This window comes from Ambystoma mexicanum, chromosome 10, assembly GCF_040938575.1.
Source record: "Ambystoma mexicanum isolate Mex_15411 chromosome 10, UKY_AmexF1_1, whole genome shotgun sequence".
Classification (NCBI taxonomy): Eukaryota; Metazoa; Chordata; class Amphibia; order Caudata; family Ambystomatidae; genus Ambystoma; species Ambystoma mexicanum.
Window position 1 is genome coordinate 1527257342 of NC_090932.1, and position 23562 is coordinate 1527280903.

The window sequence follows — 23562 nt, forward strand, 5'->3', positions numbered from 1 at the left end:
AAAACTTGACTTGAACAAAGGATATCATCAGATTGTGATAGATGAACAATCCAGGTATATCACCACATTTGCCATGCCGATTGGAATCTTCAGATCGAAGAGAGTGATTCGCCATGTGAATAACTGCTTCTAACTAACTATAGCGATAACGTCTTGATAGTTGGGGCTATGCAGGCACAGCATGATCACGCCCTGCATCAAGTGTGCACAGCACTGACGGATGCTGGCCTGACACCCAACAGTGAGAAATGTGTTTTTTACAAGTCGCATTTCAAGTTTTATGGACACATCTTCTCACAAAAGGGCATGAGCTAGGATCCGAGCAAGGTTGCTGCCTTCTCATAAATCTCACCCCCCAAAGATGTCAGTGAAGTCAGATCATTCTTGTGAATGACCAGCTACTGTGGCCAATACCTCCAAGAGTTTGTGATTACCGGTGCACCCTTCAGAGAAATCACCAAGCAAGGAAGACCATTCCAATGGTCACAACACTGCGAGGATGCGTTCACACAGATCAAAAGTGACATTGCATCAGTGGAACACATAGCCTATTGTGATCCGAATCTGCACAGGATTGACCGTCGATGCCAGACCAGTTAGCATAGGAGCAATTGTGGCACACCATCAGCCGGGGCGGGAATCTGCCCAGACTTTCGTAGCCTATGCCAGCAAGAGCCTCAGAATGGGAAACCAGATGCTCACAATTGGAAAAAGAAGGCCTTGCCTAAGAAATTCCAAAATGTCAAGGCCTATCAAGAGGAAAGAAGGAGGTTGGCAGCGCAATGGGTTAAAACACCTGCTGCTACATGTGTAACCTGCCTGCAGGCAACACATCCGGTGCCAAGTGTGCTTGCTATGCCATGACCTGCAGTCACCTGACATCAACTCCAGAGGCTGCCTTGCTTGAGTCCCAGCACACATGATTTATTAACACTCCCCCCTATGTTTCACCTTTTTCCCTCAATTTATTCAGAGCAGTTGGGAGCAGAGTGAAAATTCCTGTGACCAGGGTTCAGAAAGCAAAGGCACAGCTGATAGTGGGTGTGCAGGCCCTCGCAGAGTCATTGGATATGCTTTGCAAAACTGTCCTACAGCCACACCAACATTTTTAGGCTGGCTCGAGCCCTGCTCTTTTGATCTGTGCGACCGCATCCTCGCAGTGTTGTGACCATTGGAATAGTCTGCGTTGCTTGGTGAGCTCAAACGGCTCTATGTTGTTATATAGACTATGATAGTCTACAATGTGGTCGACTAATTTCTGTCGACCCAAATTAAACCTTTTAGTCTATATGTAGCGGACTCACCCGGGGATTAGCGTGCAAGTGATTTTTCAGAGGCTTCTGGGGTTATGGAGGGATTGAGAGACAGTGGCAGAGCCAGGGGGAGGGCAGGGGGGCTGTGGCCCCTCCCTGGTACTCCCTGGTGCCCAGTGTGCCCTATAGCTTCCTGCTGGCGCCCTATTATCCACCCCGCCTGGCACCAAAAGCTGTCTCCGCTCCTGGTGAGAGAGGAAGGGATGCAGTCTGAGAGGATCATGTTACCACCAGAAAAGAGTTTCCAGAAGGCTATGTTTCTTGGCATCACAAGCTGTCCTTTGCTAGACACAGAACACAATAAAACTCTCAGGTTTATTGTCAAACAATGCTGACTTTGGGTAAGCAAACACTGAGCAAAGAACGTCCTGTCTCCTGGTCAGGCAATGATGTCAAACACTTTTAAAGGATGTACATTGTAACAAGTGGCTGCTTACTACCTATGGTGCATATCAGAAAAAGGAGAAGGATTTTAATGCTTGTTTGCAGACTTTGCCCTGAAATCTAGGTTGATGTTTTCTTAAGCAGCAAGGTTATCTTTAAAAGGGATATAAACCTTTCAAACATTTCACTGCATGTGTGTTGATTGTCTCCGCTGTTTGTCTCCCCCGCCCACGCCAGTTCCTTGAACATTCTGCTCTGCTGCAATGTGTTATCCTTTCATCTCTTAGCTTTCTATCACGGAACCCGCTTTTAAAAGTGTTTTTCATGGAGTGCCAAGTTAACTTTTAGGCAGGATGAATGCTTTAGATCCAAATTTTGTTTTAGGAATGTCTACAGAAAGTATTTTGTATGCCCTTTCGTGGTGGATGGAGTTTGTGGACATTTAAAAATGTTCATTATTATAGATTAAGGCCCTCATTTACAATTTGATATGATAACACATTTATAGTGCGCCTATACACAAGTGTTTCAAGGCGCAAAGAGGCAAGGGAGGGGATCAAGGGAGGACAAGACAACGATCCTACTAGGCCAAGTGACACTGAGCTCGTGCAAGTGCAGGGGAGAGGGAATGGGGAAGGCGAGAGAGAGCAAGTGCAAGACATAGGATCAAAACATCGAAAAAAGCATGAAGTGCGGTCAGCAAGTGGCATTGCAGGGGTTAAGTGCAGACAACAAGTGTTAGATAAGTGCAGGTAGGGGGGCTGTTGGGTTGCAGATACAGCCCAAAGTGTAGGCTTGCCAGGAGGTGGTGTGGTGTGCAACTGGGAGGGCAGTTACCTGGGCCCGTGGTTCAGGGGGTATTCAGGGGTGGGGGGGGGTAGCCAGGTAACCAGTTAGTAAACCTCACAGTTAGTGGCTGCAAGGATTAAGTTCAACACCCTCTGCATTGTCCACAAGGCCTTCTGGGGCCTGGGGCCTCAATACCTTCAACTCTCTCTTCCTAAATATCTTCCTTCTCGAGCTCTTCGCTCATCCGCCTCCAACTCCCTCGGCGTCAGTCGCTTCTCCAAGCAACGAGTTGGTGGTAGATCTCTTTCTTCCTCAAAACATGTGCAGACAGTGTACATACTTGAGAATTGAGGGGGGGCAGTATCCAGTTGGAATATCTTGTAAATGAAGTGGAGGTAAGTCTGCTGAGGGTTTACCTGGGCAATGAAGGTTGAGCAGTAGAGGCATACACAGGGTAGAGCCTGAGCGGGCAAGACCCACCCAAAATCTGTAAGTGCCCACTCAGCAGCGCTGTCTTCTGGCCCCACTTGTTAGATAATCCTGGCTTTGGCTCTGGTGAGTGGGGGCAACTACACAGCTCTCTAAAACCCTCCACACATGCCCTCAAATCCGTTTGCATATGCCATGAAAGGAAGACACATAATGTTGTGCAAAGAGATGACCTTTTGCATTCATCATCTGCCATCCGCTGACGCCAGATCTGAAAACCCAGAACTCCACGGGACAGACACTACAATGATGCACACTTGAGAGGGCCTTTGGCCTGCTCAAGGCGAGTTTCCACTGCCTGTATCGAGCTGGTGGAGCGCTAACCTACACACCTGCAAAGGTGGGTGAGACTGTCATTGTGTCCTCTACGTTGTGCTGCAAATTGTGAGAGTGAGAGGACAACTCTGCTGCATCCTGGGAACTATACTGAAAGTTCCCAAGCATGCACCAAAGACCGATGAATATTAGGGAGAATGAGGAAACAATCATGCAGCAGCATACCGGAACCTACAACCAGGGTTCCCAGGAATGTGATCAGCACCTGTCAGCATTGCCAGAGAACATCCAGGACCCATTCTGCAACTTCCGAGTGAAGGTTTCCAAGCATGCAACAACTGCCAGTGACATGGTGGGAGAAGGAGAGAGCGGCACCCTGCACCAAAGAAACATTTGAACATTGTCGTCTAGTGTCTGCATCAGATTCTGTCTACTTCAGTCTCTCACGGGACCAACACCTTCCTTGGAGATTTCAAACTCCTGGAGACCAAGCAACCAATAAGACCAGAAGCTCATTCCTGCCCCCGACAGAATCATTGGACATGGCCAAACATGTACAAGCCCTCACACACATTGGGGGTAACACACTAGACCTCATCATATCCTTTTAACCCCTCCTAAGCTGCGCAGATCCCATTGCGCTCCACTGGACAGACCATGCACCCAACCCATTCTCCTTTTCACACTGCCTAACAACCCACAAGGGTCAGGATGAACACCCCATGGTGGCACGTCATGTTTTCAAAAGCTTTCCAGTGTGGCACTAGGTAACAGTTCCCCCAACCTCCCCAGCTCTGCAAATATCACCTTTCTATTAGTAACCTTCTAAGAAGTTGGCAGATACTTTTTTTAATAAAAGTGGACCATGCCAGAATAAAACATCACCCCCGGTATACTGTACATCTCTATATGAACAAACGGTCCATTAAATCTATTGAGACATGCTGGCAGCACACCCACAAATAATAGGCCCTTCTATCCATTAAGACTTTCCGAATGGTGGGCCCTGATATACGAAGCCAAGGATACGTATTGCACCATGACCACTACAGCAACCTCTAACAGGAGAAAAGTCCTTTTTGCAGCAGTCAAACACTACTTGAACCACCACACCAGACCCTGATGTCCCCGGAAACCCAGGAAAAGTGTGAGGTTATCAATATTTTCTGTATTAACAACATTGATACCATCAGGCTCCACACAGAGACCTCCAATTCCCCCAACCCCGACTTATATCACCCCATGAGCCGTTCAACCCTTGACCGACTCCTATCCATGCTCACCCGAGGACCACTTGCAGATATCAGCATTCTTAAAACCTACTGCTTACATTGATGACATCCTCCCAGCCACCATCCTTAAAAACATACAAGTCCCCCTCTTACTGCTCTTCTTAGGATAGTCAGCACTTCCCTCAGTAAGGGTACACATCCAGTTGACCTAAAAACAGGGTTTATATGCTCACTCCTGAATAATCTACCCTAGACCTGGAAGACTTGGCAAACTACTGGCTGATCCCAAGACTCCCATTTATGGGCAAAGACATCCAGAAGGTGGTTGCTAACCAACTACTAAAATAATGCAACTCAGTCTGCTCTGTGATTACCAGTCAGGGTTCCGCACTGAAACAGAAACTATCCAGATGGTCGGAGAGGCTCTTCCGATAATCAACAGAGGGAATTTGTGCCTGTTAATTCTTTTGGACCTCTCGGCTGCATTCCACATGGTCGACCATCATACACTACTCACCCAACCTTGCATGTAGGTTGAGCTTCTCCGGCCCACTCCTGAAATGGTTCACATCTTATATTATCTGGTAGATACCAGAAGGGTGTACTCAGGTGCAAACACTCCTTGTCACCTGTGGAGGCCCCCAACCGAACAAATCCCACAATGCCAGAAGTTGCAGCCAAATGGCATGCATTGGCATCCGCACAGCAATACACTTCTATTTTACCAAGATGCCTTCACTGCAGGACACGTTCATACATGGACACAAGCACATATGTTCGTAGTAACAGTCCTGATCCACACATGCACAGAGTGGAGTCCCTAGATCAAAGCTTGGCCTGCATCCCCGCAAACCCCGGAGTGTGGCTACTGAGGCAGCATAAAGCCCATGAACAGAGACCGTGTTAATAATGGAATTCAGAACTTAGTAACAGCCCACACATAAGGGAGGTTAAGTGCGGGCAGGCACAGGGACGGTCCAACTTCCTGTAGAACCCACGAGATTTGGGAGAATAGTGTGGGTGTTTTGAGAAGGAGTGTGGAGATGGAAAGCGAAAGAGAATGTTGCAGAGCAGGAGGAATGGGGCTGGAGAGAGGTGGCTGGAAGTAGGGAGAAGAAAAATTAGGGGGATAATAGGAAGAGGGTGGGAGGAGAAACAGCAAAAGGAGTAAGGTGGCTGAAGGGAGAGTGGAGTACATTCGATGGGAGGAGAGAGGGAGAGCATAAAGAGAAGAGGAGGAGACCATTCGAGTGGAGGCCCTAGGTAACATCAAGGAGATAGATTCGAGGTAACATTAAGGGAGAACAGGGTGTTAAGAAGGAGATAGGCGCTAACTGGCAAGAGGAAAATGAGTATATTAAGGAGGAGAGTTGACAACAAAGGGGAGAAGGAGATGTGGGCTAAGAAGGAGGCCAGAGGAGAACAGACAGAGATGAGAGAAGTGGAGGCACACTCAAAGAATATGAGGTGTGAGTGGAGGAGGGGGTGGGGGTGCATGCATGTAGCAAAGCGCTGTGGAGAGAGGTGGTGCAGGAACGTTGCCTTTAGGCACAAGACCATTTTTAGCCATCAGAAAGGCAGATGAGACCTGTTGTTGGGAGCTAGGATTAGGATCCTAAGCGTAAGTCACCCGGCGTGAGACGGGTATACCCAGACATAGGTAGTCAACGGCGTGAGCCGGATATACCCAGACGTAGGTCCGTAACTGCTGTGGCAAGAAACCTAACCTACTCCTCACTGATGAGGCCCAACAAGGCCGAAACATGTCTGGGGATGCTCGTGGTCTCATGCACAATGCATATGAGCAAGCCTCTCTGGCTGGACTGCCCCTTTTGGGGTGGGACCATGCCTGATTTGCATATGGTCTTTCCCCTTCTGTAACAATAAAAATTTTGCATTTATACAGGTGCTCATTTATCGACCTCAGAAGGATGAAAGGCTGAGTTAGGCCCTCGCTGTGCTATCGGACCGGCATACCTTTATGGTTTGGCAGGTGAAGAACGATGGTCTGGAGAGTTGCCCCGAGCAATGCCAGGGGTTAAGATTCATTCAAAACCTTCCAGCCATCGCCTCTTTGTTTCACTAAGCATGGCAAGGCAGACACATAGTCACGTTTGTATAACTTCGGTTCTGATAGCAGTATCCCTGTTTACTTCCTCTTTCTTTCAGAACCATTCGAAAACACTGGCTCTGTAAAGATGCCTTACATCCAGCAAGCAACCTCAAACAGGCAGGCAGAATGGCTAAATCAGTCATTTGAATATTAGCGCTCGGTTCTTGTTTTGCAAACGCAAGAATCTTGGTATTTGATGCTTGATGCAGCGAAATACTTACAATAATAGATGGCATTCAGAAACTTCAGGGTCTTTGTTTTTACCAAATATGTGTTACACTCTTGAGTGTATCGAGAAGCAGCACCCCATCACTAAAATTCCAACGGTTGCTGATCATTTGTTTCATCTCCAAAGTATCCATGAATAAATAAAAATTAATTTAGAGGCAGTCAAATATTCATTCAGAAAATTGGAAAATAATGAACAATTGGATTCAAAGTTGGTTTTTAGTAGGTGATCAAGGTTAAGTAGTAACAAAACACGTGGATGAATGGGGTAATAGAGAGTAAATGCGTGATATGGGGGTTCATACTGCATTAATAATAAAGTTAGTTATTTATAATGCGCGGATACGGAATCGAACCTGTGGTGCTCTGAGTCGTCTTACTTCTAAAACAAGCAGTTCCACCTGAGCTATCCTCCCTACACAAATTAACGCTACTGCTTTGCGTGTAGAGGTTATGCCCAGGATTTCATTGTACCTTCTTAAAGCTAGAGGGCACTGGTACCCGTTTGCCCAATACTGAACCTCCATTTCAGGTGGAAGGGAAGAAGGAGTGGGCATCCTGTGAAGCCTTAGGCTCTGGCCTTTTTCAAGGCCGACTGTAGCATCAGTTATATTGGAAAAGTTATAGTCAGAAGGACGCTCATGCTGAGGCCCATACACAAGAGGCGTCGCTGATGCCCATACACCAGAGGCGTCGCTGATGCGCATACACCAGAGGTGTCGCTGATGCGCATACACCAGAGGCGTCGCTGATGCCCATACACCAGAGGCGTCGCTGATTCGCATACACCAGAGGTGTCGCTGATGCGCATACACCAGAGGCGTCGCTGATACCCATACACAAGAGGCGTCGCTGATGCACATTCACCAGAGGTGTCGCTGATGCGCATACACCAGAGGCGTCGCTGATGCCTATACACCAGAGGCGTCGCTGATGCGCATACACCAGAGGCGTCGCTGATGCCCATACACCAGAGGCGTCGCTGATGCGCATACACCAGAGGCGTCGCTGATGCGCATACACCAGAGGCGTCGCTGATACCCATACACAAGAGGCGTCGCTGATGCACATTCACCAGAGGCGTCGCTGATGCGCATACACCAGAGGCGTTGCTGATACCCATACACAAGAGGCGTCGCTGATGCACATACACCAGAGGCGTCGCTGATGCCCATACACAAAAGGCGTCGCTGATGCCCATACACCAGAGGCGTCGCTGATGCGCATACACCAGAGGTGTCGCTGATGCCCATACACCAGAGGCGTCGCTGATGCGCATACACCAGAGGCGTCGCTGATGCCCATACACCAGAGGCGTCGCTGATGCGCATACACCAGAGGTGTCGCTGATGCCCATACACCAGAGGCGTTGCTGATACCCATACACAAGAGGCGTCGCTGATGCACATACACCAGAGGTGTCGCTGATGCACATACACCAGAGGTGTCGCTGATGCCCATACCAGAGGCGTCGCTGATGCACATACACCAGAGGTGTCTCTGATGCCCATACCAGAGGCGTCGCTGATGCGCATACACCAGAGGTGTCGCTGATGCGCATACACCAGAGGTGCCGCTGATGCCCATACACCAGAGGCGTCACTGATGCCCATACACCAGAGGCGTCACTGATGCCCATACACCAGAGGCGTTGCTGATGGCCATACACCAGAGGCTTCGCTAGGGGAGACTGCATGGGGCTATAGCCCTGGGTCTTTTGGTTCTAGCCCCAAATAGAAGCTCAGGGGCTACAACGCAAAGGCTAGCTAGCCCTGTGTCCCAATAGTCCAGACTTTTGTATTGTATTGTATTGTATTGCTTATTTATTTATAGAGCGCACCAGACCCTGAGGCAACTGGGCGCTATAAAGGTTATTTGGTTACAAGTTACAGACAATAATCAAACTTAGATACATAGACAAATACTTGTAAAGGTTTGTAGTAACAGCAGAGAGTATATACAAGAATATACAGTAATATACAAACATGTCGTATGTTATGCAGTCATAAGTAGGGGATTAGGGCATCGGGAAGGCTAGGAGGAGGTAATCACTTGTCAGCAGAGTGTAGCCATCTTTTGACGTTGGCTAGGTGGAAGGAGGTAATGCTCTTAATGAGTTGGAATGGCATGGAATTCCAAAGTTGGGCTGCCCTGACTGGAAAGCTGGCACTTCCAGTTTTGGTGAGTTTGAAATTAGGAATTCTGATGCTGTTAGATTGGGCCTTTCTGATGGGGCGTTCAGACATGTGTTTGATGAATCTGTCGGTCAAATACACGGGGGCCTTGTTGGTAAGGCATTTATGGATAATGTTTAGAGATTTAAGCTTAATTCTGTCATTAATGGAGAGCCAGTTGATGGCACGTCTCTTGTGCGAGATGTGTTGTGTTTTAGGGATACCTAGGGCCGATCTTAAGGCATTATTTTGAAGAGTCTGGAGTTTGTTAATGTTATGTTTGCTAGTGCCCAGATAGAGTGTGTTGCAGTAATCCGGCTTGGATAATACTAGTGCACGTGGGATCATGGTACAACTTTCATTAGTCAGGAATGGTTTGCATTGAAGCTGCGTGTAAACTGCCTCGCCCCGGATCTTTACCAGACCTAGCGATACCCCTACCAAGATTTATTGCAGGTTTTCATGCTAAATATCCAGCCAGACCACTTGAGTGCATGCAGAGGAGGTACTGTTATATTGGCAGATTGCATCTTTCACAGACGCTGTGCTGCCGGTGAAGCACCGAATGGATTGAGGCAACCACAGAAAGACAGCACATCCCATCTCATCTCCACTTCACGCTGTGCTGGTCTGCCCTTACATGCAGCTTCATGAGACATCATTTCTCAGCAGCCTATGCAGTAATGGACATGTGTGGCGGCCATCCTGGTACAGTTTTACTATTTGCCATGGTAAGATGCTTCACACTTGTGTTACCTCTTGAGTAATAGTCTCTTGGCATTCTTTTGTCTTTGGGCACGGGTGTGGTCCTGACCCTCCTTTCGGTGGCTGCGTGGACTGGGCATGCTGTTAGTTGTAAATCCTGGCCAATGTATGTTTCTGCCATGTTACATCTGCTTTTCCACTCTGACTTCCCCTCTGGCAATTCCAAGGACTAGGCCCATAATTGATTTCCCAGACTGGATCACTCCCTGGAATTCCTGGAATTCTACAACAAATGTGGTGAAGAACTTCTTCCTTCAGAATGTTACTGGCTCCCATCGGATGCTCCCCTGTGCTGGAGCTGAACAGGTTGGACATGTGTGTTTGTCCTTATACCAGCAGGGTTACCTGTGTAGAGGTAATCACATTTCCTTGTCTTCTTCTTACTTTGCAACAGAAACTCTCCTGTCTGCGAGTTATCACTCAATTATTTGACCATTCTCTTCGCCTAACCACAGGTAGCTATCATGCTTGGCTCACATGTCATTGATATGTGTATTTTCTACTGCAGTTAATCTGTTGCCTTTTTTTCTTTCAGCTCAGTGATGTGTCCATTGCTCTGACCCATTATCTTCTCCACCTTTTGCTGGATCCCTTGCATACGAGTGCGCCCAGTGACCTTGGTCCTGGTGTTGAGGGTGGCCAGGGGCTCCTGGTTGTCCTCCTAAACCCAGGGTAGCAGCCACTGTGGGTGAAGTCTATCAAGGTTGTCTACTTTCATTTATGAGTCTAAGGCAAAGCACATTGATGAACTTGTTGCACTATGGTAGATCATCGCAAGCGCTGGCGAATGGACACTTAGGTGTTGAGCTGGCATCTGTTCTGGAGGCCATCTACAACCAGATGGATTCCGGAAGGGGTCAGTTAGAGTGTGTAGATTTGACTCGGTACCAATAGATGACATAGGGAGGACACACAACCCTTGGGGTCCTTCACAATAAATAACATTACTAGCACGTTGTCTGAGAAATTATTACATGGACCTGCTTAATTAAAGGCGCTACACACCAGAAAGAAAGCACTCCAGTTCTCTTCAAACATTCTGTCATCATCAACAATCCCCAACTATAAGGCTTCCAGAACATCCCTTTGTTTGATGATATCCAGCTGGTATTCAATAACTGAGACCTTTAAAGACTCGACAAATGGAGAAATCCGATGGCAAATGTGGGTATTCGAATGAAAGAGTTTCGATCCACTCTAATGGCAGATAGATACATACATCAGTCAGACCATGAGTAATCCAGGTGGAGGAATCACCAATTTGCAAAACTCATGGAAAAGACCGGCTGTAACAAGCAAGGATAGAATTGACCTCGTACATGTACATATTTTTGTTGTCATAATAAGTTTTTGCACTGAATTGTAGTATTTTATTCATGTCCATATGAGTTCAGGTTTATACATTTCCTGCCCTCACTAATGTGGCATTAGCACCCGGTTTTAAGGTCTGGAATGGGGGTAACGGCCCAGCAGCCAGAGTTAAATGCCCAAGCGAAGCAAGGGCAGTTAAAGATGGCTCCGAGCCGTTAGCCCCGTTCCAGCCCCTGGAACAGGGTGCTAATATCATATAGCTAATATATTTAGCACCCCGGGTTACGAAAGCGGTAACTCAGGGTTCTAAAAAAAAAGGATTTTCATTCATTGAATGGGACGCTACCCGCATCCCATTCAGTGAATGAAAATACTTATCCAAAATCTCTGCCATACGGAGCCCCTTTTCTATTACCATGGCGTCTGGAAAAGCAAGAATGGAAGTTGTTGCGGTGGCAGAGAGTGCCGCCACCGCATCAATCAGGTAAGTTGGACTGGGGAGGGGGGTTTGGAAAAGTAAAAAAATAAAAAAAATAAAAGGTGGTTGGGGAAGATGGTGTAATAAATTAAGAGGCTGATGTGGGTAAGTAACTGAGCCTTTATTTACGGCCCCCGGAGGCGAGGGCTGTCAGTGGGGAATGATCGGAAATGCTTCATCACGTTCCGGGTTGGAACGCGGGGGGGAAACATTCTCTACTCCGCCGGAGTAGAGACAGTACTACATCATAACATCTCCTTATCTAAGGGAAAGCGAAGGCGGAAAGAGGGGGGAAACAAGGAAAGATGGGGTGGGATAATTGGCTAAAGGTATGTAGCAAGGATTGGCAGCTACTGGTTAATAGTAGACGTAGTCACTGCTGAAGTTTCGGATGATCCTACAATTTATTTTCGACAATCTCCTGGCGGATGTTTCATCGTCGTCGGAACGGAATTCATTGTCTCTTATGTGCTTGCGGTGAAATGTCTCCTCAGGATAGTGTTCATCTCTTGACCAAGCACCATCAAGCATCATCTAAGTCTGTAGATGTGCTGGGTCTGCCTGTGCTGTTGGTTGTTCCCCTCACATCTTTTCTTGACCAAGTGTCATTGTGATTGTTTTTGGAAGTGCTCGGTCTGCAGGTGTCGTTGATTATTTTGGAAGTGCTCGGTCTGCAGGTGTCATTGGTAATTTTCACAAGATCATCATGGGACCATCTCTTTCCATCGTCCAAAGTGACAAATTTTCCATGGCAATGTGTGACTCTTTGCGGAGACCTGAATTTGGATTTGCCCTTGAGTGTTTTCTTCGGTTCTCTGATGCAGACCCAGTCTCCTTCCTGAAGGAACATCTGTTTGGCTCCATTCCTCGAATCGTAATATGTCTTGTACTTCTTTTGCTTCTCCTTTATGGTTTCTTGGATTTGTTCCCTATCTATTTTCGGTCCCATGTTCAGTCTAGCCTCACCAGTGTCCATGAAGATCCACGCTGGTCTCAGTTGGTTGGTTGCGGTTCTGCCCCGCATCAAGGTGAACGGCTCCGAGTTGGTGGTGGAGTGTGGCGTTGTTCTGTATGCGTATAAAGCCCCCTTGAGGGTTTCTCTCCATGGTAGAGTGTTGGCTGTGGCTAGCTGGGCCACGCTTTTTACCAGTCTATTCATTCTTTCTACTAATCCGTTGGACATCGGATGGTAAAGTGACGTGGTGATGTGGTTGATGGATCTGCTTCTGAGGAACTCTTGGAATTCTGCTGATGTGAACTGGGACCCGTTGTCAGAGACTATGTCCTTGGGGTCACCTTCCCTGTTAAATATTTCGGTTAAGAAGTCCGTGGCCTTCTTTGTGGTTGCGCTGGTTTCTACCACACCCCATTCAGTCCATTTGGAGGTATAGTCTACGATCACAATGATGAATATTTTCACTGCCTCTAGATTTTCAAAGGGGCCCATGATATCTATCGCCAGCTTCGACCATACTTGTTTGGGAGGTTCCACAGGCTGGAGAGGGGTCTTTCTTAGGGTTTCAATTTGTCACTGGAGGCGCAGGCACAGCAGTTCTTGACTACTTCTTCCGCTTCCTTCCACATGTTGGGCCACCAGTAGTTGTTCCTCATCCTGTTCTTTGTCAAACTCCTTCCCAGATGTCCTTCGTGGGCCAGGTCGAGTAGTTTCCTTCTGAGTGCCACGGCTGGAATTACTCTATTTCCTCTGTAGATGTGATTTTCATCCATGGATATCTCGTCTTTAAAAGGTGCAAAGTTTGCTAACTCTTGTCCAACACCTACCCAGTCGTTCATCACGGCTCTTCTGATTTCCTGTTGTTCTGTGTCGGCTTTGGTGGTGCGTGTCCATTCATCGGCGGGGATAGCGGGATTTATGGTGGCTATGATGTCTTCATCTGGGTCTTCGGTCTCGGCATCCTGTCTCTCTTGAATGGTGGGTAGTCTGGGAAGGCAATCGGCTACTTGATTTTGAGGACTAGGAGTGTAGCAAACCTTAAGGTTGTATTGCATGATGTCTAGAAACCAACGCCTGATCCTCGGTGATATAAGGTGTGGCATTTTGGATTGTAGGATGTTCACTAAAGGTTTGTGATAATCAGGTTCCTGAAATGTTGTAGGGCCCATTTGACAGCCAAGGCCTCTCTCTCGATGGTGGAATAATTCAGCTCAGCACCTCTTAGCACTCTGGATGCGAAAAATATGGTCATGGTGTTACCGCCCTGTTGTTGCTCTAGTACTCCACCAAGGCCGATCTTGCTGGCATCCACTGACACCATCGTCCTGGCTTGATAGTCAAACATGCTTAAAGCTCGAGCTCGGTTGATGTCGGACTTGAGGTTCTCAAATTTGTTTTTTACATCCTATGGACCACTCAAATCTGTTTCATTTTTTCATGAGGTTCCTCATATCTTTCGTCTTGTTGGCATAGTTACTCACGAATTTGGAGTAGTACTCCGTCATTCCTAAAAAACTTCTCAGCTGGTCTTTGTTGGTAGGTTCAGCCAAGCTCAATATGGTGTCCAGGAGTTTTTTCTTGGGACGGATGCCCCTAGCGTCAATGGAATGGCCGAGGTAAGAGACTTGGCTGCACTTTATGTTGCACTTCTCCAACTTAAGGGTGAGTCCACTTTTTTGGATTATCCGCAAGACGCCCATGAGTTTGGCATTGTGTTCCTCCTCCGTTTTGGCTGATATGAGAACATTGTCCTGGAAGCACTGTGCTCCATTGAGGCCTCCGAAAAGATGTGACATGAGTCTCTGGAACACAGCCGCCGCTGATGCGAGCCCGAAGGGCATTCTGTTGAACATGTATGCTCCCAAAGGTGTGACGAAGGAAGTGAGGGCTTTTGAGCTGTCGTCCAAAGCAATCTGGTGGTATGCCGAGGAGAGGTCCAAGGTGCTGAAGAAACTTGCGGTTTCATGGTCATGAGAAGTACCGATATGTTGGGAAGTGGGTGTCTGTCGACCAATATGTTTTTGTTCAGGTCCCTTAGATCAACACACATCCATATGGAATTGTCAGGTTTCTTTACTAGAATGATGGGGGCGAGCCATTCAGAACTCTCTATGGCCTGTATGATGTTTTCATTACATAGACGTGTGAGTTTGTCTTTTAGTGCCGCTTTGGTCCCAAAGGGGACTCCACGCACTCGATGGACCAAGGGAACAGCACCTCTTTTTAGATTTGATGTCGGTATTGCTTTTGAACACACTCAGCACAGGGATATCCTCCCCGGGGTGGATTCTCATCCGGAGGGCTGCTTGTTCCTCCCAACCTACAACCGAGGATCCATTCTTAGCTACAAACAACTTGCAGTATGTTTGTCTGTCATGAAACCTGAGTTTGATCCACGTGTAGCCAATGATATCAATAGGAGTCTTCCCATATCCAGTGGCTTTGAACAGGGAGCTCTGTAGATTGCGGACTTTACCAGAAAGCACCTTCACAAATGTTTCAAGGTCCACCATGGTATAAGGCCACCATCACCTTCAAGGGTATGTCGTTGACATACATGTTGACCCATGGACCGCTGGATTCTTGCAAAGAGGTGACAGTGAGGATTTCCACTTGTGGGCATGTTTGATTGACGGACAACATGCTGTCTGACATCTGGTCATAGTCCACAGTCTTCACAGATCCATATCTATTGAAGGGTCGTCTGTTGGTGTTGCCAGATCTTCCTGGTCTCCCTCGGGTGTTTCAGCAGACTTTGGCGAAATGACCCAACTGGCCACATTTGTAGCACTCAACATTATTAGCCGGGCACATCTTCCCAGCGTCGTGGCGTTTATACCACCCACACTTCTGACAGCGTGTGGGATTCTGCTTGTCATACGCTGGGACTCTCCCTCTTCTGGAGTTTCCTCTTGTGTTTTGAGGTGCATGCCTCACAGCTGCCACCAAGGTTCCGTCAAGGTCAGACTCAGAACTGCCTTCCATGGACTTCACCTCAACGCCCTCTTTAAGGACCAGTCTCTCCTTCGTGCAACGGTCCCCAAATTCCATACTACTCACTATTTCAGTAGCTTGGTCTAGCGAGGGATTCCTTGTCTGCCATAGTTTTTGTTGTATGCGGGGATCAGCTACATTGAGCACAAGCTGGTCTCTCAAGTATTCATCACCAACACCTGTGAAATCACATGTAGACATAAGCACTCTGAGGGAAGCTAGGTATGCATCAACTGACTCGCCCTTGGCTTGTTTCTGTGAAAAGAACTTGTATCTTTCCAGCACCACGTTTGTCTTGCTGCCGAAATGCTTGGTGAGCTTGGCCAAGGCAGTGTCAAACTTTCAATTGCCGTCACCCCCTGCACCATCTGGCTCCGGAAGCGCACTGAATAGCCTCAGGCCCTCGGTCCCTATGCAGTTCAGGAGGGTCACCTCCTTGAGGTCATCGTTGAGTTTGCTCCCGCCAATTGCCCTGAGGTATATCTGGAAGCTGTCTAGCCACTGCTCCCAAGGGCAGGTTGGGGTTCGAGGACAGGGAAGAAACTTGGTGGGGTGCGGCACGTTCTGCATGGCTGGCCTGTATGCGTGAGCAGTGTGGATAGATGGGTGTGGTAAAGTTGCGCTGCCAGAGGAAAGTAAGTTGTTGGGACAGCGATGTGATTAGTGTTACAGTGCCACTTAAGGGCTGGTCACTTTCTCCACCCAGCCACAGCCACAGTGTGCCTTGGTACTGTGGACGACTTGGCTTGTGTGTGTTTTTCCAGTGTACCCTCAGTAGTGTGCTTGAGTGCAATTGTCTGGTGCACCCTCAGTTCAGTGTATTAGAAAGCCTGTGCACTGTTATTCGGTATCAATTTGTTGTTCGGTGCGGAATGCTTTTGTATCTTGGATTGCATAATGTGTCTTATGGCTGGACTCTCCAATCAAACTGGCTGTGGAGCTGGCTACAGTGCGGCGTTATGATGTTTTTGTTTTTTTTTAAACCGCTTCCGAGGCCGCCGAGCACAGCTGACGGGAAACGGCGGCTCCGTTGCCGTGGAAACAAAAGCAGGCCCAGGCAAAATGGCCGCACGTAGGGCACGTAGTGAGGTCCTTTCCTTTGACGGCCGTTGGTGTTGATTCATATGATGCGCACGCGCGCACTGCGCCCGCGGCGGCCAAAGGGGAATAATGGCCCAAATTGAAAAAAAAAATGAATCGGTACCTCTTGTCACCGTTGCTGTGACCGCCGGGCGGCCCCTTCTCCCGCAGGGCATTGAAGCTGGGGAGGCAGGCGGGAGCGGCGGCGGGGAAGAGTCGCCGGGGGCGGCCGGGGCCGCCGCCGTCGCTGGGGGTGGCAGGAACCGGACAGGGGAGCTCCGGGGGCCGGGTGATTCTCACCGTGGGAAGCCTCGTCGCCAATGTAATAAATTAAGAGGCTGATGTGGGTAAGTAACTGAGCCTTTATTTACGGCCCCCGGAGGCGAGGGCTGTCAGTGGGGAATGATCAGGAATGCTTCACCACGTTCCGGGTTGGAACGCGGGGGGGGAAACATTCTCTACTCCGCCGGAGTAGAGACAGTACTACATCATAACAGATGGCGACGCACGGCAGGGGATGCAGCATGCAGGTTCCATGGAAGGCGGGCTGAGATCAGTGGTTTCAACGTGCATTTCATGGAATCTGATTGGCTGTTCTCCCACTACGGGTGTGAACGTTCCTTGTTGCCATTCGCTCATTGGTGTCTGGGGTGGCGTGTGGTTACTTTCACTTCCTTTACGGGGTGACGTGTGGTTACTTTCACTTCCTTTGCTATGTCCTGATCATTTCTGGTGGCTGTTTTGCTGTCTCCTGTGTGCGTCTGGGTGCCTTTCATGCCACTTCTTGCAATCGTAGTCCTGGAGTCATCACAGCAGATGTACAGCTGTTTGTAATTGGTGTGTGGATGGGGTCCGGACAAAACCAGATTAAGAAACCATGTTGAGAAATGGATTGAGGATACAGGATTGGTGGTGATTGGCAATGTTACAAAAGTCCACACTGAATTGTACAGTGTAGAGTTAGTCATTGCACATATTTATGATTTGATAATAATGTGATTTGCTCAGAATCACACTTTTATTTAGCCAAGTGTCGAAGCTGAGATAAAAATCCAGGTCTACAGTTTCCAAGTTCAGCTGCTGAACAAGGTTGCTGTCGATACTGGAGGCCCCGTGGGAGGTGCAGCCTGCACATTGGGGGCCCTCAATATCATGGAATATTTTTTGTAAATCGGCTACCTCAATCTCCCACACTCGTTTTATAAGTGGGATACCTCTGGAGATTTGCCACTCGGCCTCTGCACCCTGGGCCTCTTGTGTGTGTTAACCTATTTTATTTTCAAATGTTCTCATAGTAAAACGGCTGTGGCTGCTGAAAATGATTTAGAGGGCCTCTTCTGGTTCCCAGTCCACCCCTGCAGATCTGTGGCTAATGTTAGCAATCCCTCAAATTCTGGGACTAATGTTTATGTGCAACATGAAAATTCATTGCTGTAGTCAGGTACATATTTGTGATTGGCCTATTTCCCTGTTCTGGGGGAAGCCGTGACTGGGCAATGCTGAACCTTGGAATGAGCTGCCTGGCCGTGGGCTGCCTAATAACCCCCCAGGGCTCAGTGGATCAGCATTCTGTAAATCTGCCTCTGATTGCATAACCACCTGCACAGCATGTACAGTGATGTGGTTTTATGTACCAGCTGTGGAACAGCCACTTTCATGGAGCATTTTATCAATTTTCTGACAGCTTCAATGGCACACATGTGTTCTTGCAGCACATTGGACCATGCAAAAGAAACACATCTCATGGCATATGAGGCCTAGAACGATCAATATGCCTAGTAATTTTCATGCACGCTACCCAGGGGTAGCCATCATTAATATGATGGAAAGAACTAATCAGCATTAATTTCCAAAAATGATTCTTGCTTCAAGGCTGCCATGTATGGCACAGTTTAGAGCTCTCAACCCTTCTCTTACCATTCATTTAACAAAACTCGACAAATATGTTCTGTGGGAAAGCTTCCCTCGTCATATCCCTGGTATTTGATCAGGTGCTCACAATGTGTGACAAGTATTGCTATCATATCCCAGCTATCATCACCATCAAAATCCATGGTCCTCAGACCTTTGCCAAGATTGCCACGAAAGGAGCAGCTACTCACTCCCTCACCAGGGAGTCTCATCAAATAGACAGACATTCCAGCCATTGGCCAGGCACTGTGGAGGCGGGATGGGAAGTAAACAAGCATTGACAATGCCAACAGTTTGAGTTTTTGTGTAGGCACTGCCGTAGTGGTATTAACTCCCCATTGATGGTAGCAGGTGCAAAATGATGCTAGTACCTGGGCATCAAATAGCAGCATCTGGAAACTGCCTAATACTTACAAACCAGCAAAAACTGTGTGTTTTGCTAATGCTTGTTTTTAACAGGAATTCAGTGACGGACATGCATGGTACCATTAAATTCAGTTGCAGAAGGCAGACCTGGTTAAGACATTTCTGTTACACCAGCAGCGCATTTACAACTCCAATTAAGTAATTACCTCATTACCTCTAGGAAGACTGCTTTGAGAAAACACTGGCAGGCACTGGACTGCAAGGCCTGATGGTAAGGCTTGGTTAAAGCAAGCTCTAAGAGTTCCCATGAGGTGGTGTTTAAGGCGGGGAGGGATAGAAACTGGGTGGGAATGGCCTTAGGGATTAGCATGGCTATGGGCAGTCAATGGATGGGCACATAACCAAACAACACCTTCAGGCTGTGTGTCCCTTCTCATATGCCATTTATCCCTATCTGTACTCTAAAGCAATATTTTTCACTTATAGTTAGCACTAAAGCACCACCTAATAGCACAAATTAAAATGGCGACTTTATGATTTCAGCTCCTCTTCACCGTTAACACTGTAAGGGCGTGCCCAGCTGCCCCACCTTGCTTGGAGAGCATCCACTCAGTGGCAGCTGGTGAATCATCTTTTAATTTGAGGAGCGTAACAAGGGAGCCCACAGCAATCAAGAGGGATATGGGGTTTTCCCACCTGAGAATATGTTTTTAATATTAGGTTAAAACGGTGCATTATACCATAATAATAATATTAATAAACAGCACACTTTCTGTGAACAACCAGTAAAAAATCCAAACAGTTTGCACTTGGTTTTGTAGGGTAATTCTAATCCAAAAATGCAATAAATGCAAGACACCAACAGTGCACAAGACAATTTCCCAATGCATTTTCATGGTGTCTTTGCCCACAATATATGCCAGTATAAAACATGTTCACACTGGCTGTGCCCATACGTTTCCATACCGGCTGCACCAATATAGGCCAGTAATCCCATATAAGAACATACTCATGTTTGCTTTGCGCATAATGCCATTAAAGATACCATAGGAAAGCATGTCTACACAAGCCCTCAACATACAGTGCAATCCTGGGTGCTATTTCGTGCTGCAGGAACTGCTCGTTTAAACTGCCTAACTTGGAAGGCTTGCTAATAATTCATCGTTCACATCGAAGGAGAGCTTGTGACTATGTCCACAAACCCAGGAGGGTATTTAATTCACGTTCAGCTGAGTGGTGCAAGTGGCAAGGTGAGTTCCCCTCAACGGGTGGGTCACTTGTATAGCTCTCTGGTGCACTGAAGGCAAGAAGCCCTCTGTGTGCGCGTGCAGAACTGTCCGCTGAACTGGTTGGTGATTAAACCATCATTAAACCCCCCTGTGAACATGACAAACTGTGCTGCAGCCCCATTGATCTTGGCGCTGGATATAGTGGTTATCACTTATTTCTGTGGTGCCTCCATAGTGGGAAATTGATGAGTCTGGAAACTGTTTAGTGCACGTAGTCTTGAATTTTAATGGGCAATTGATCGCCACAGTCTTACAAGCACCAATGTTGCCATTTACATGAGAAAAAAAAGCCAACACGTTTTGTGACCGTTGGGTCTTTATCAAGGCGGAGGGGTAAAGTGCTGAGAATGGTCCTTGGTTAAGGTGCTGGGTAACATCTGTGGGGCCACGGAGGCCTCTGTGTTCAAGATGGGCCCATCCAGCACCTTCACCAAGGACCATTCTCAGGACTATACCCTTCTGCCTGGATAAAGACCCAATGGTCGAAACACGTGTTGGCTTCCTAACCCAGGGGATTTTGGGATCATTGTCCTGCAGGAACTCTGGAACGGCAGCAGGAGGCATCATAGAATTCGTAACCAGATCAGGGCATGGATCCGTAATTCCTTAAAGCTCCCTTCCTCTATAATTCATACCCCCTGTGAACATGTATGATCTAAGGGAAAGAAAGGGGGGTATTCCAGTGAAAGAAACTATATTTGATTCCCCCCTGGTCTGTACAAACAAGTAGGATAGCCTGAGCCTTGCAGTCTCAATGCCTCTGCCCCTTTTCCCCAACCCCTAGTGCCGGTCAACTTACCTGAGGCTTGTTTGCCTGCTGGGAATATGGAGGATCGCCGGCTGAAGAAGGGAAAGGGGCCTGGTGCAAAGCTAACCATAGATGAGTACGGGGAGTCCAGCCCTGAAACAGGGAAGTGACTTGGGTCTCTTACCGCCAGCGATAGGGAACCAAATCTTGGGTGTCAGGGGGTGAATCAACTTTTAGGTCCGACCTATATCGACCTACCCCAACTTTTACCATCCCTGTTAAACACGCTGCATGGTTTTACCGGGGAGGACCTGTCATATTACGGGTCGGAAGCCTTTGTTGAGGAGGAGGCTGAATCAAAAATTCCTGTGGATATCAACGTGCCCAATCCCGCTGATACCACGCCCCCAAGGGAATGGGTTTTATCTATGTCTTCAATGCTGCAATCTATTGGGAAGGAAATGTGCATTGGCATTTTGGATGGTCTTAAAGGGCATTCCACCCTTTTGAATCAACTAGCCAAGAGTATCAGCAAGAATTAACTTGGCGACGCGGAGCACATCTTGGTGCAGGCAAATCCTTATGTGGGTGCTGATGGAAGGAAGCCCAAGGACCAGCAATCCGCTCAATTATGTACTCAAGATTTACAGCCTCAGCAACAGCCTGGTGTTAATCATAATAAAATGATAAGTGATAGCCGAGCTACTGAGAAAGGCAAAGCCTCAGTGACTGATATTGATTGGTCCGGAAAGGGTTTGGGTAAGGGGAAAAGGAAGAACAAGGCCAGGAATGGGGGGGGCAACATCTTCCAAAACGTTTTTAAGGACTGTGCCTGATTATTTTAAAAACAGGAGAAGACCCCCTCTGATCCCCCATGTCGATGGAGGTCTTTACCCTGGCCCTAACTAGTTAAGGATTGGAAGAAGAGGTTCACATCTCAATTATCACTGTACGAAGTCTCCTATTTCAAGATCAAATGAGATCACCTGTGTGTCCCTCCCCTAGTGCGCCTAGGAGTCAGCAGGTGGCACACGGGGAGGGCATGATAACAGCTGGATCTCATAACAAATCAGACCCTTGGAATGGCCTGTTACTCTTGGACATGTTCTGGTTAGGGGGTAAAGTGAACATTGCCTGCCAAACGGATGCATGCTGGTCTTGGAGTATTGGAGATTCCAGATCCTTAAATATGTATGAGTCAAAGGGGGTGGAAACCGAGGGGAGTCAAGCGTTTGCATTAAGGGCGCCCTCCTCTGTGCCATCAGGGGTGACCCGAGAGGTCCATTGTTTGAAAGAGCAAGAAAGAGCTCCCCCATTTACCACTCAAAGGTTAACCGACATGGGGCCTAATCTCAATGGGAAAATGGTTCTTTCAGTGAGGCCTGCTAGGAAACATGGCTCATGTCAAACTACAGAGCCAAGTGAGAAGGTTTACATCTTTGGTCCCAGTGAGGGTCTTTTAAAGTCTTTACAAGTGGGAGTGGGAGAAAACAAAGCATCTTCTTAGTCCAGGTGCAAAATCAATGGTGTAAGGGAGGCTGATGGCTCCAGGTTAATACTGAAATATCTGTTGCATGTGGGGAGTCCAGAATATTGAATAGATTGAAAGTTCTGGAACTCTTTTATAAAATACCAAGAGTGAGGCTTATCTCCTTAAAAGATATTGAGCTGGTTGAGTGTGTTGATAGATTGGGAAAATAGAGTGAGTTTCACCATCCCTTCATGTATGGTCCATAACGCCCTGTTGGGGGGGATCAGAGGCCTGAGGCAGTTAGTCTATGATCTGATACTGTATGGGGGACAAGAGCAAAAGAGGGGGTTGTTAAAGGAAACAATTAGCAGAAGGGAAGGGGACCGACAGGTGAACCCCAGGAGTAAGAATGGCCCCTTGTGTGATAACAACAGGCATGAAAGGGGGGGTTGAAGAAGATAGATAATCAGCAGGACATCAAGATGGGGGAAATGAATGAGTGGTGCTGGCTGGCCCTTCCATTGAAAGAATCGATCTGAAACAGCAACTTCAGTCATAGGGATTCATATAGTTGTCTGTCATGGAATACTAGAGGCCACAGTCACTTGATAAGCAGATTTGTAATGACCCACTCCATCATATTGCTTCAGGAAGTATGGCTTTAGGAAAAGCTGCTGGAATTTGGGTGATTTTTACGTATCCGAAATGACCGAATGTTATCTGTTCGAAAATAACATTCAGTATTCGCTCCTGCAGCCAAATTCGGATAACCCGATCCCACCCACCCCCTTACTTACCCGTCGGGGGCACTGTGTGCTGCCGACTCGCTGTGACCCCGTGACGCCTGTTCCCATTCACTTTCGTGATCGGGAACAGGCGCCGCAGGGACCTATTTGTTTTTTTTTTACATTATACGAACAGGTGCGGGGGGCACCCACCCCTGCACTCCCTGTTGAGATTATACTGAATAAGGGTGCGGGGCACACCTCCAACGCCCGTGCTCTCCTTGTTCACTATAATGCCACCAAATGCGAGATTTGGTCGATTTCTTCGGCCATTTGAAATTTTCATACGGCCGAAAATTCAGCCAAATCTCCCATCCAGACTTGTATTTTCAGTCATGTTGGCAATTATCGTCCAAATGTGGCTGCAATCTACAATAAGAGGTAACCTGCGCCACCCCTCTGGTGAGCTAA